Source organism: Stegodyphus dumicola, chromosome 2 (genome assembly GCF_044657685.1).
Source record: "Stegodyphus dumicola isolate Sdum_Otavi_A_Nest chromosome 2, ASM4465768v1".
Taxonomy (NCBI): domain Eukaryota; kingdom Metazoa; phylum Arthropoda; class Arachnida; order Araneae; family Eresidae; genus Stegodyphus; species Stegodyphus dumicola.
This window is the reverse complement of record NC_140769.1, coordinates 208,625,175-208,638,903: the sequence shown is the minus strand read 5'-3', so window position 1 is coordinate 208,638,903 and position 13,729 is coordinate 208,625,175. Positions and strand designations below refer to the sequence as shown.

General features: G+C 33.2%; 1 long non-coding RNA gene across 3 annotated transcripts in view; it reads right to left on the bottom strand.

Annotated features, from left to right (window-relative positions):
* Positions 1-639: 639 nt before the first annotated feature.
* LOC146998806 (uncharacterized) overlaps positions 640-13,729 on the bottom strand; it is an 88,155-nt gene continuing 75,065 nt past the window's right edge. For 2 of the 3 annotated variants that reach the window (XR_015039717.1, XR_015039716.1), the window contains one exon: positions 5,880-7,365. This is a non-coding gene — a long non-coding RNA (uncharacterized LOC146998806). Of the gene's footprint in view, positions 2,002-5,879; positions 7,366-13,729 lie in introns of those variants that run through there. The other variant, XR_015039715.1, reaches the window with a different exon arrangement.

Below are 13,729 nucleotides of genomic sequence, written 5' to 3'. Positions count from 1 at the left end.
TAAATATGCCTTATTATTATTTATTTTCTCTATTTTGAACTGAAATTTCATCATTAAATCTTGTAATATAGTTTAGTTCTGCATAGTTTTTTTTTTTTTTTTTTCCTCTCATTGTAAACTAGTTCTGTAAATTGAACTGTTATTTAAAATTTAAAGGGAAAAAAAAAAAAGTAATTATTTTCCATGGTTGAGGTAATGCTTATTCTCTCTTAATAAATACTGCATTTCTCATATTTTAAATTACAAGTCTAATTAAGGTTATGCAGTTGTGTATAATGTCATTAGACAGGTGCTTATTTTTTTTCTTAAAATGTGCTTGAAAAGTGCTTATTTTTTTAACTAAAATGTGGCTATGAACCCTGTGTAACTCATAACGAGAACCAAGGAATATATCATTTTTTGTGCACTGCTTTGCAACTGATATACAGCTCATCAGCAGCTAAACAGTAAAGTGACTGAACTCTGGTAGTTTAGTTAGCCAAGCTAATGGGCAAGTTGTATGATTGTTTTCATGGTATTCCCAATATGTAACGTGGATTCAAACCAGTGTCCTTCAGAAAGACCTCCTTGAAGGCATCTTTTCTTTTAGGCAGATATCTCTCCCATGCTTTTCCATAATTTAAACAAACCCAAATGATGTATGCTGCTAAAAATTTTATTTAAAGTCCATATTTAATAACATTACAAAAATTGCAAATATGGTCCAAGTTAGATCATTTTTAAATGCATATATTTATTTTAATTACACTAATTGTATATATTTATTATATGAATATTTTAAATGTCCATTTTATCATTAATTATTATTAATATATTTATGGACAACATTTCTTTTTTGATTGTTCTGTCCAATGTATCCTTGATTTTAATTTCACATTTAAATTTTCACACCATAATTTTATAAGTCTTCTGAAATTTAGTCACAATTTCACTCAATTTAACCGCGTAGTTCACAAATGCAGCATAAAAACTATGTTAATATCAGTCACCAAGGATGTATGGATTAGGTTTTTCATGCATAACCATGAGTTTTTGAGTATCCATAAAACTATTCTGTCATTTTAGAGAATCAATAATACTTTTTATTTCAGTTTAATCATCTCTTTGTGTGTCACACCTGAAATCTTCTCAAATGTTATTGTTTTGTTTATTTCATGCTTATGACTGCATAAGAAGACTTAAGTGAAACAAATGTGTCACAAGCAGTGACACTGAGATGTTATTTCACATATAACTGAGAAGTACAGCACTAATTAGCACTGTAATTGTTAAAGAAAGTATCCTGGCTTGTAAAAAGCTTCGTTGCATGTAATGTGAACTTAATAACTTTATCATTTTAAAATTAAGAAGGGTTTGTGTGTACTTAATTCAATATACAAAGCATGTGAGAGCTAGCTGAAAAAGGCATGCTTTTGTGAATATTTTCTAGGGTAAATAGGATCATGGAAAACCACGAAAATGTCACAAAATTCACAAAACACATACGAAAAAAATAACCTGCACAACCAGCTCGTTTTTCAGGATTTGAGCCGAGATTGAACTACCACTATTCAGTCTTCTTAACCACTCGTAGGACTAAATATGTAATATGTAATATCATGTAATCAAAAGTTAACTATGTGTTGTGTAACAGGATTGCTTTCTCAAGTATCGAGGTAGGAAATACTTAATCTATTCTTTTTTTTAAGTGTTTGGTCATGGTATTATTCATTACATGTACTTTCCATAATTCATATAGAATATTAATATTTCTACTACAAGTGTCTTTTTTAAATTTTTAAGTGTTTTGCTTGTTGATATTCTCAAAATTGTATCTGATAATTAGTATAATAGGTATAAATACAGTAGACATATATAATCGATCAGGAGTGGCTAAACTTTATGTCAGTGAGAACCACAACTGCATATTTACATCATAGGTGAAGTAGGTTTCAGACAGCAAGAAATGTCGATTCTAAACAATCATTCAGTGACAGTCTTAGTTCAATAAGAGCCATGTGCCTGTAATAAATTAATGAATGCATGACTTTTAATACATCCATTTTACATAAACAGTTTTTCAATGTTATTTTTATCAATTTACTTGTAAACAGTTTAAAGCATTTTATGTTGAAACAACTGCCTGTCTTTCATAGTATATTTGACAGTGCCAATAATTTTCAGTATTGAAATTCTATTCAGTAGCATTGTTAATAAAACTTTTGAAGAGTCATTTGCACTTGGATTCATTACACAAGTAGTGGTTTGCTAATTTTGATGACTTTGAGTATCCATAAAACTATTCTGTCATTTTAGAGAATCAATAATACTTTTTATTTCAGTTTAATCATCTCTTTGTGTGTCACACCTGAAATCTTCTCAAATGTTATTGTTGGAAAAGCATTAACAATATATTATCTGGTTAAAGTTTTAAGCCATAAATATTGTTTTTCTCATAATTTTAGATGACCATACCAATAATAAAAACATTACTTAATTAATTATTTAAAATGCATATTTTGGCAGGTGATGAAGTCAAAATATTTTATCGGTTGGAAACCTCATGATTCTGTGTGCTTAACGCTACGTTAACAGCCATGTTACCAATTATCATTAACCCCTCTCCCGCCATATTTTCTTCCACAAACTAGCATCTGTCACCGAAAACTTCCTTTATTATATGAAAATATTTCTATCTATTTGTTAAAAGTTCATAAATAATAACGTGAAAATACAAAAAAAAATAATAATAAATAAGTGAAGAATAATTTAAATTGGCAAATGCGAACAATGACGGTGATAATTCAACAAAATGAACGTTAGAGGAATGGTTGCAACCTTCTTACAAGCGAATAGGTTGAATCTGCCGGATTACCAGGTTTGAACTATTATCGCCAGAGTTGGCGATGTTTACATTTGCCGGGTTCTTTGCGGAAGTGTTCCGAAATTCTAATTAGATGTAAACAAATTTCATTTAATAATAATTAAATGCCGTGTAAAGCTTCAAACTTATTTTTTTTTTAACTAATACTTAAAAGATCTAACATTGTGGTTCTCAACCTATTTTGCCCTATTCCACCCCTTTCACCATTGCTAGAAGATCATTCCCATCATGCCCTTCCTTTTCAGTACTTGAAAAATGCATATATATATTTATTTAGATTGCTTTTGAACTTACTTTATAAATTAAACCAAAAAAAGTACAGAAAATGTTGGTATATACCAGGATTCGAATAAAAATAGTTTTTTATATTTATAAACCACAGCTGCCAACTCTGCTTTTTCTTCTGGTCTCCTGGTAGATCACCAAATCTCGATAAACTTGTCTCAGTTGCAACAAACAGGGCGAAAAGAATGACCGGGGTAAGAAACGTTTTTGTTATTATTTTGAAAGGAAAAATCAGTGACAAGATCTTACTTACCATTGTATCATTCATCAAGAAGCGCTTTGTGCTCGACATTTCCAGAAGAAATTTGCAAAGTTATGGAATTCATAATTATATTATTGTTAACCTCATTATTACTACAGCTTTTAATCATCGCCAGTTTAAAGAATTTTTAGTTGAAATGGAGAGCGAGTACTCAGATCTTCTGCTGAATAATAAAGTGCGTTGGTTATCAAGAGGAAATGTTTTGAAATGTTTTGCATCCTTATTAACAGAAGTTAAAGCATTACTCCTTGAAATGAGTGTTTATAATCCAGAACTAATGAATGATCAGTAGATCCAAAAATTTTATTTTATGGTAGACGTTACATCTCATCTAAATCAGCTTAATCAAAAAACTATAGGGAAGAGGTGTGTGTGTGTGTGTGTGATTATGGCAAAGCCTCGAGGGCTATCTGCCTAAGAGGAGGGATGCCTTCGTGGAGGACTTTCTAAGGGAAACTGGCTCATTTTTAACACGTTACACATGGGGAAAACCACGAAAACGCCCATGCAGCCAGCCCGTTCGCGGGATTCGAACCTCCTATAGGGAAGAGGAAACACAATTTTTCTGATGTTGGAAGAAGTTATTTCATTTGAAAGCAAATTATCTCTTTCTGCTCAAGATTTTTGAAACAGAAACTTTGGTTCACTTTCCAAGCCTGTTGAAACATTCTCAAGAAAATAGATCTAATATTGACATTTGCCATTTCAAAACAACAGTTTTATGACAGAAGTTTTTCTCAGCAGGTTTCAGGAATTCTGAATCAGCAAAGCAACATTAGCCTTTGTTAAAAAACCTCTTAATACTAGTGCAACGGAATTGCATTTCTCTGTTTAATATTCACATTGGCAACTCTGAAATCAATTGCTGAATTTAAAAAAAAAAAAAAAAAATTATGAAACTTGAAATTTGAACATTTTAAGTGCTGATGTAGAAACATTGGAGAAAAATAAATGTGTGCTTAGTTCACAGCACAAGTAATCTGGAGAAGGAAAACATGTGGAATAATATTATTCCCGACTCATGTAATCAGCTTAAAAAACTAACGTTTGATGTTTTTCTTATTCGAGTCTACATATTCATACGATCAATAATTTTCAAGCATGAACTTTTTGTCAAGAGTAAATAGAGAAGTCATCTTATTCATGAAAACTTGTAATAAGGCTTAAAATGAAAAACAACATACAAAATGCAAACTTTTCAAGAAGATGCAAGGCCATTGTTTACATTAGTGTTTTGTTAGTCATTATTGCGATTCAAGTTTTTCAATATATTGCAATTCTCTTTTATCAATAAAATAGTATCGTTATTAAGTATAATATCAAGTTTTATTCGACATATATATATAGTTTAACTAAGACTTAAAAACTGAAATATTGAGTTAATTTTAGGGAGTGTTGTGGAGCGAAAAAAGATGTAGTGTTGAGAAAGGTATAAGATGGTTTGGACATATGCAGAGAATGAATGGAAGAAGATACTTGAAAAGAGAATACAAGTATTAATAAATACAGTGCTGAACTGTTGATAATTGACTCTGTTGACTAATGAGTTTGCCTTCACTGGCCAAAGGGATATAAAACTGAACTGAGAGCAAATTGTGTGCCATCTCAAACCTTTTCTGCTGCATGTACTATGCCCTAAAAGGCTGAATTGTTATTATGCCCAACAGTGTTATGTTGTTATATGTAAAGATTTTAAACAATTATTTTTTTGTAACTGTTTCTGAAATTATTAACTTAGTGTTTTATGTTCAGTTTCAGCAGTTTTCTTAGTGTTGATTAAAGAGTTACTGTTTATTACATTTGCTATTCCTTATTACTGCACTAAAGGCTATGATTCTGTATACATTAATTAGCAGCATGTTTAAATTCTTAGTTAAAGGTCTTCAATTTAGTTTCATAATTATTTATTGTATACCTTCTTCATATTCATCTTAAATTTCAGAAGAAATTTACTTCCCAGTTTAGTCCTTTGAAGCAACTTATATGTAAATATTGTATAGCATATTCTGTTATGTACTGACTATTGAAATGCATTTTTATTTCTTTTTTGCAGGACATTTTGCAGTTTGAAGTCTCTATGTACTACTGAGGTAAAAAAATTCTTTTATATCTAATCTGAAAATGAAATATTTTTTCATAGGCAATAAATTCAGTTCTTGACAACTGCATTCTAAATTAGAATTTTAAGCACATGTGAGAAAACAGGAAAGTGCTTTCCAGTATTTAATTTTAAAAAAAGTTGAATTTTTATTTTCAGAAATCATCTTAAATTTATTTAATAAAGATCATGGCAAATGATTCCAAAATTTTTGGTGCATGTTTTACTTGTCCCCAGAACTTTCTGAGTTGTCCTGCTGTGGATAATTTCTACATAACCACTGAATTTCTGTGATTCTGATTAATTCAGGCTCCTAAGAACTTGATGTTTGTGTCATTATTTGATTTTTAGGAAAGTGATTATTCTAAACCTCATGTTTATAAAAAAATTTACTGTAGTTTGAAAATATGAGGCTTGGATGATAATATCAGCGACTCTTTTAAATATAAGCTACAACTTGCTTAAAAGTATCTTATGCAGTTAATGCCACTAGATACCTTTCAACATAAAAAACATCTTCAGAATTATTTTTATTTCTTGCATTTGCTGCAAACATGAAAGAAAAGAAAAATCTTATAATTAAATTTTGTTGCTGTTAAACATTTCTGTAGTAGAAGATAAGCATGTTTAATTTATAATACTTTTTATGTATTGTTTGACATATTTAGAAGTATTAAATATGTATATGATGCACAATTTTGAAATCTACAAAATAAATTTTGTTGTATATAAAATTTAATTATAAATATTGAAGTAAAATAACAGACAATAACATTGCAAAATTAAAAATTTACTCTTACAAACACTTCAAAAAAGTGAGAATAAAATGCATTAAAAATTTAAGCAATATTTTTTATAATTTAAAAAAGTATCTCTTCATATAGTATTAATAAATACAGTACAAAGTTCGAAATCCGCACTAGCTGATTCCGGATTTGGGATATTTCCAAATCCTGTGGGGGGCTGTAAAGTAATGTTGCTTTCTTACATTAAATTCAAACAAATAAATTTGTAACAAGTTTTTATTTTTAAGCAATAATATAATCACCCTCGTTATCAGCAACCTTTTGCCATCTAGTATGCAGATTTCAATCCCAGATCAATAAAAATCAATTGGTTTTTGAGTAAAATATCTCAAGATGGCATTTTGGACATCATCAAAATTTTGAAATTTTTTGTTACTAAGAAAATGTTGTAGGGATTGGAATAAATGGAAATCCGAGGGTGCGATATCGGGCGAATATGGTGGGTGAGGCAGTACCTCCCACCCCAATTCATTATGTTTTTCCAGTGTTCGTCTTGCACAGTCGTGTTGCAGAATGACGCCTTTTCCGTTGACAATGGCCGGATATTTTCCAATTAAAGATTGGTTCACTAGATCCAATTGTTCAGAATAAAGGTCTACATTAACAGTTTTTCCAGATTTCAGCAATTCAAAATGAACAATTCCACGAATACTCCACCAAATACCCAGAAGTGCCTTTTCGGGATGTAAACCCTTTGTAACCCCTATTAAAACTGCCTTTTGAGTTTTGGATTATCATATAGGACTTATTTTTCTGTCTCCACTAATCAAGCGATCAAAAAATGGTTCTGTATGGTGCCGTTGAAGCAATACATTGCGTGTGATGGATAGGTTGGCCTTGTTCTCTTCGGACAGATTATGGGGGACTCAAACACCTGCTTTGCTTATTTTTCCATTCTGCTTTAAATGTTTTTGGTCGACCAAGGTTGGTTAAGAGTGTTTGACAGTTCCTCGATTGTTTGACATTGATTTGCGTCCACTTCTGCCCTTAGCATGTTGTTGTCTATCGTTGTTGTCGACATGCGTAGAAACGACATTACTTTTTGGTCCCCCTAATAATAGATCATCAATTTAAATCTGGTAAGATGGCATGCAGAAATTATACAATTAAAATTATGAAATTGTAATTTATGAAATAAAGAACAATTATGATCTAAAGGGTATCAAAATTTACAAAAGAAAGCTTAATATTTGTTTACTTTATTAAACATTTCGTTCAATGCAAGTTGTTTAAGATGCTCCCACAAAAAATTCAAAAAGTTCCTTTTTCTTTTTTCTTGTGTCATATACAGTGGACTTTCCAATGCCATACTCCTCACATAATTTTAAGACGAATATGCCTGTATGCATTTTTTGCAGCAATTCCACATTTTGTTTAATGGACTTCTAAACATGGTTTCGCTTTGTAGATCCCTTTTGTAACTCCAGAATTGGAAACTCTTTTCGACATAATCGAAAGTTCAAGCTTAGTTTTTATAAAATTTCTGTAATAATAACAGTCTGCGAAAATTAATAAACTGGGTCAAATTAGAAGGTCAGGGAGCAGCGCAGTCTGCTACATTAATTTAAAATGCCTTAGAATCAGTAATGATAATTTTAGCCTAACTTAATAGCGTGTGTTATACGTTATTGGCTATGTATCACAAGATTGGCAACGAAACCCAAGTGGTTTCGCTAAATTTTGTCTTGCTCCTATAGCGTTCTGAATTAAGCCTGAATTGTAATAGTTTAGTTTTTTACTATACCTACGTTTATTTCTTGCACATGCTTCAAACTAATATGAGTCCTGAATAAATAAACTCCCACATATATACTTAAGGCTTTATCTAGGGCTGGCGCTTGAAACCGCCTGGTATCGCCTCTACAGGTCCTAAATTCTGCTGCAAAGCGCTTTTGTAAGTTCTAAATTTTAACCATGCCTAAACTTTGGATCCCAGTGCTTTCCCTAAATCATAAATACTTCTCATCCCTTAATTTTGACACTCGGTGCTTTCCCAAATTCCAAAAATTTCAACTTCCCTAAATTCTGCCGTCCAATACACACATATCTATAGTGCAGGACGGGTTTAAAAATTTTGCTTTTAATTTTTAGCCTATTATTATGTTTTTTTTTATATGTATGTATATAGGCATAAATAAATGCAACAAAATAAAGAACAAGGTTATAAGGTATTTCTCCCGCCTTCCTAGCATCCCTTCGTGGTATAGTGGTTCTGCATGCTGAGCCGGTATTGTCAGAGGTCCGTGGTTCGATTCCCAGCAAAGGCGTTGTTAATTTTTCATCTTGCATGCTTCCAGAAAAAAATACCTAATGTCTCTAAAGTGGCGCCCGAACTAAAAGGGTGTTTCATGAGGATTCTCTGCGCCCAGGATTTGGCGATTGGGTCCCCTAAAAACCTCAGTCGCCCTTTCAAAAGGGGAGTATGTAAGGTATTTCTCGTGCCTTCCTAGCATCCCTTCATGGTGTAGTGGTTCTGCACGCTGAGCCGGTATTGTCAGAGGTCCGTGGTTCTATTCCCGGCGAAGGCTCTGTTAATTTTCATTTTGCCTGATTCCGGAAAAAAATACCTAATGTCTCTACCAGGTATAAAATATGAAAGAAAAAAATCTTAAATATACAATGTTCATTAATGTATGTATATGTATATAATATCAATATAAATGTTAGGTTCTGAAGCAATTAGAAAATTTTTAATTACGCATACACACACATATATATATACATTTTATAAGCATATATAAAATAAAGCGATTTTTAAATTACTTATATGGTTTGTTGTGGTTTATTTAAATATAGCAAAGCACTCGACGGCTATCTGCCTAAGGGTAAGGATGCCTCTGTAGAGGACTTTCTAAGCAAAACTGGATCGTATATGCGTTATACATGGGGAAAACCACGTAAACGCCCATACAACATGAAAATGGATTGTCTGGTCCGCACTTCTTAAGCAGAAGTATCACCAGAGCCAATAGGCTAAGGAAATTTTCAATTTTGGAGCAAGAGCTCAAAGATCAAATAATGCCAATTAGAATTTTTGAAAGACCTAGTTAGAATTTTGAGGTCTTCTGACTAGGAGATGTGTTGGCCTCGCCAACGTCTTTATTGAAAAAATACATTACATAGCATGTTTTTATATTTACAAAACAAATTATTTTTTGAACATAAATTGAGTTATACAATGCAACATAGAATGATAGGAAGAACAAAGTAAAGAATCAATATTAAGTATTACAATAATTAAATGATTAATAACATGGCAAATAAAAGTACAAAGATATTACATGATACGATTGAATTTACAAGTACAGATCTAATTCATTGTGATATGAGTATTCCAATATAAGTACAATAATATTATATAATACAATCAATTTATAAGTACAGATCTGATTCATTATGGTATATGTATTCCATAAAACTTGATAACAAAGATCGTCCCTTGTCGTTCTTAATTAGTTGTTTTAGAGTTTCTAAAGTTATATTTTGTTTGAAAATTTCTCTACGTTTTGTTGATACACTGGAACAGTCTATAATCATATGAAGTGCATCTGCGGATTCACTACCACATTGACACTTGCATGTAGATTCCTTTAGTTTGAATCTGTTAATATAAATCGGAAAGGCTCCGTGATTAGTGATAACTTGATTTAAAAAAAATCACTGAAATGCCGTTTCTCCGAAACATTCGGTAGAAGTGTGAACGTTTGTCGTTCTGATGCTATTACTCATAGGGATCTTGCAGTCTAGGTACGTGTTCGAGTAAATCCCTTGTTTGGCTAGCTCGTCGGCTTTTTCATTGCCGGCAGTGCCTTGGTGTCCTCTTATCCAATGAAGCTTTGCTTTTGTAAAAGCCAGTAATTTCTTTATGGCGATAATGTTCTGATTATAGATATTGTATTTATGGATAGACTTTAAAACAGCCTGGCTATCCGAATATATATGCGCAGGACTGGGGTGTGATTTTAACCATAGTAATGCCGACTTTAATGCTAAAGTTTCAGCTTGATATACTGTACTAGTCTTATCCAGTTTAAACATAAATTGATCGTGACAAACTCCATTCATGAAGGAACAGAAGCCAGCTCCAGTGCCGTCTTCACTTTTTGAACTGTCCGTATAAATTTCTAAACCTTTATTGATTGGAGGCTTGTTGTCCCATCCGAAGACTTGAATATGAGCTGGATGAGAATGCCATTTAGGTACTGGGAATTCAATCTGATCCCGTGAAAGTTCTAAGTCCTCATATTTAAAGTCAGTCCATCCTCGTTTGGTACGTTGGATGATGCTTTCCATGTCCAATTTAAGATCAAGCGGCATAATTCCAGCAATCACTTGAAGAGCTGCAGTAGGGGCAGTCTTATAGCTTTTGATCATTGCAAGAAGTGCTATGCGTTGTATAGAGTTTGTTTTGTTTCGCATTTTTACCGTAGGTGGGTACCACCAGGCAGGACATGTGTTTACTATGGTACGCTCTATTGCACGTTTATAAAGTTCTTTCAGAACTGGTTTGGGCATCCCAAGTAATCTAAGAAGATTGTTCATTATTTTACAAACTTTAGATTTAATATAATCTAGATGAGGTAGCCAGGTAAGGCATTCATCTATGACTATTCCAAGATATTGAATGGATTTTTGTTGCTTAATGGTATGATCGTTCATCTTTATTGTCGGTGCTGAATAGGCTGCACCACGCTTTTTGATTGCTATAAACATAGACTTTGACTTTTCGGGAGAGAATTGAAGTTTGCACTTGAGTGCCCATTCTGATAGTTTTTGAAGCGCCAACTTTGCCTTGGTTTGAATTTGCATATACATAGATCCTGTTACTAGGAGTGAAACGTCGTCCGCATAAGCTTGGATGTGGATTCCATCTTCAAATTCGAGTTTTAAAGCTATATTCATTACTATATTCCAGAATAGTGGTCCAGAGTTGGATCCTTGTACACATCCTTTTTCTTGTTTTATGGAGTATTGAACATTATTTATTTCATAGATTATATGTCTATTATCCAATAAACTTTCAATAACTTTATAAATATTTAGAGGACATCCCAGATTGCGGAGTTCCTGTAGTAGGAACGGCCACCAAATATTGTTGAATGCACTCTTGATATCCAAAGAGATAACGTTGGTGTAATTATTATTACGTCGGTTTGCTTCTATTTGTGAGACTATGTTGTCCTTGATGGCATCTGCTGAGCATTTTCCCGCCGTGAAGCCATATTGTTGTTCACTTAATTTGGAATTCGATACTAAGAAATAAGTCAATCTGTTAGTGATTAATTTATCATAGACTTTACTCCATGCGTTAAGCAAGCAAATAGGGCGGTAAGCATCAGGAAGCTCACCATTTTTTCCTTCTTTTGAGAATAATACTAATTTCGCTGTCTTCCAGCAGTTAGGAAATATTCCTCGACGGAAGAGTTCATTAAGTAACGCTACTTGTAATTGTGGGTTAGCATAGAAAACTTCAGCTATAATTTCTTTAGATATATTGTCCATTCCAGGTGCTTTGCCTGGATTGAGGGATTTGATAGCATTTTCCACTTCTGGAATCGTAAACGGAACATCATTTATTGAATTATATGGATTCCTTAAGTTGTTACGAATTGTCGTATGAAACTCCGTGTCTTCGCTGATTATATCTTTAGGAAAGTGGTAATCCATTAGGAAACGTATAGTTTCTTCTATTGTGGAAGTCTTGGTTTTATCTGGTTTGAGTAACGCTTTTAATTGTAGAGGGGATTGCATAGTCCCCTTAGCAATGTCATAGTGTACCCCGAAGGGTGAACTAGGACTTTGACGCTCCAGATATCTTTTCCAGGTTGTTCTTTTGGCTTGCATAAGCTTTCTTTTATAGAGAGCAAGGTCTTTTTCATAGACTTGCTTATAGTGTGCCCTTAGTTCGTCATCATGAATACATTTGTGATAACGCTTTCTCAAAGCGAGGATTCTTTTTCGTAATATTGAGAGTTCCGGGGTCCACCAAGGGACACCTTTGTGTTGAGTTTTAACATATTTTCCCTTGGCGTGGGTTGCCAAGTCACAGTATTCCTGTATTTTCTGAGTCCACTTAATTATAAGTTGATTAAGATCAACTGTATCTTTAGGCAAGTAAGATTCCATTGAACCAAAAAAGTGACCAATTTTTGCCTTCAGTAAGAGCCAATCCATTTGTGTAAGTTTATATTTGACTCTTTGAGTTGAGCTAGAATGTTGATACGTAATTTCAAAAGAGATATAACAATGATCACTTAAAGTGATACAGTCCATAACTTTCCAATTATGAATGAAAGACGTGGAAGAGATTGATCTGGAAGCTGTAATATCAATCCAGCTCTTTCCCCTTGTGCAGTTGTAGGTAGGGGGACCATCCGGATCGTTTTCAACAGCCAGTCTATGCATTGTTAAGAATTCTCTAAGTGTGCGTTTTCTGGGATCCTTGAAGGGGGAGCCCCAGAGCACACTTTTCGCGTTTAAGTCGCCAAGGAGAAGAAGATCATGTTGATCGTCAAAGTAACGTTCAGCTAAGTTTAACAGAGTAGTTAAATCTGTTAAGTCCGTTATAGGTTGAGTATAACAGTTAAAAATGGTTATTGTCCTATGTTCAATCTTTAATGTAATAACATTTAAAGTAGAAGAAGCGTAAGTATTCAGAACCGTAAGTCGTGGGTTAACCACCACTGTGGCTGTTTTGGGGTGGTCATTTGGAGAAAAAATGTTTGAGTCGGAAAGCCAGACGGCTTGTCATTGATACAGTATGGTTCTTGAATAAAAATCAAGTCGTATTCAAAGATACAAGTCTTTAGTTGTGCTGTTGCGACATGTGATCTCGCTAAATTAATTTGCAACGCTTTTATATTTTGAATAAGTTCTCTAGCCATAATTGATTTTTCTTCGAAGATCTTCAATTTCTAGCTGTCTGCTAGGACAGTCTTTTGAGAAACTTGAGTGCTGCTCGTCAAGGTGCTTATCACTATTCGCATTTCTTTCTGCACAATGAATACATCTTTGGTAGTTATTGTCACAATTTTTGTGGGAATGTCCCACTTCTCCACAATGTCCACATGCCTCTTCTGTTTGGCATTGTTTAGAAATATGTCGGTATTGGCAGCATTTAAAACACTGCGTTGGTCTGATGTATTCTCTTAAATTGAAACGTTCCCAATTAACGCACAGTTTGCGTAACTTAGTAAGTGTTTGAAAACCTCCGGTGAGGTTTCACAAACCCAATGATTTCTGTTCTTATGCTTGATAGGAAATTTAACCTGTAGGCCATCACCATCGATGCCTTCGTTTTGGGCTAAAATGGCTTCCTTAAGTTCTTCCTTAGTCAAGTCCCTTGGAATATCATATATTATAATTTTAGGAAGCCTACGTGTAGGACGAACAATTTGTAGGTCCTTTTTAAGTTC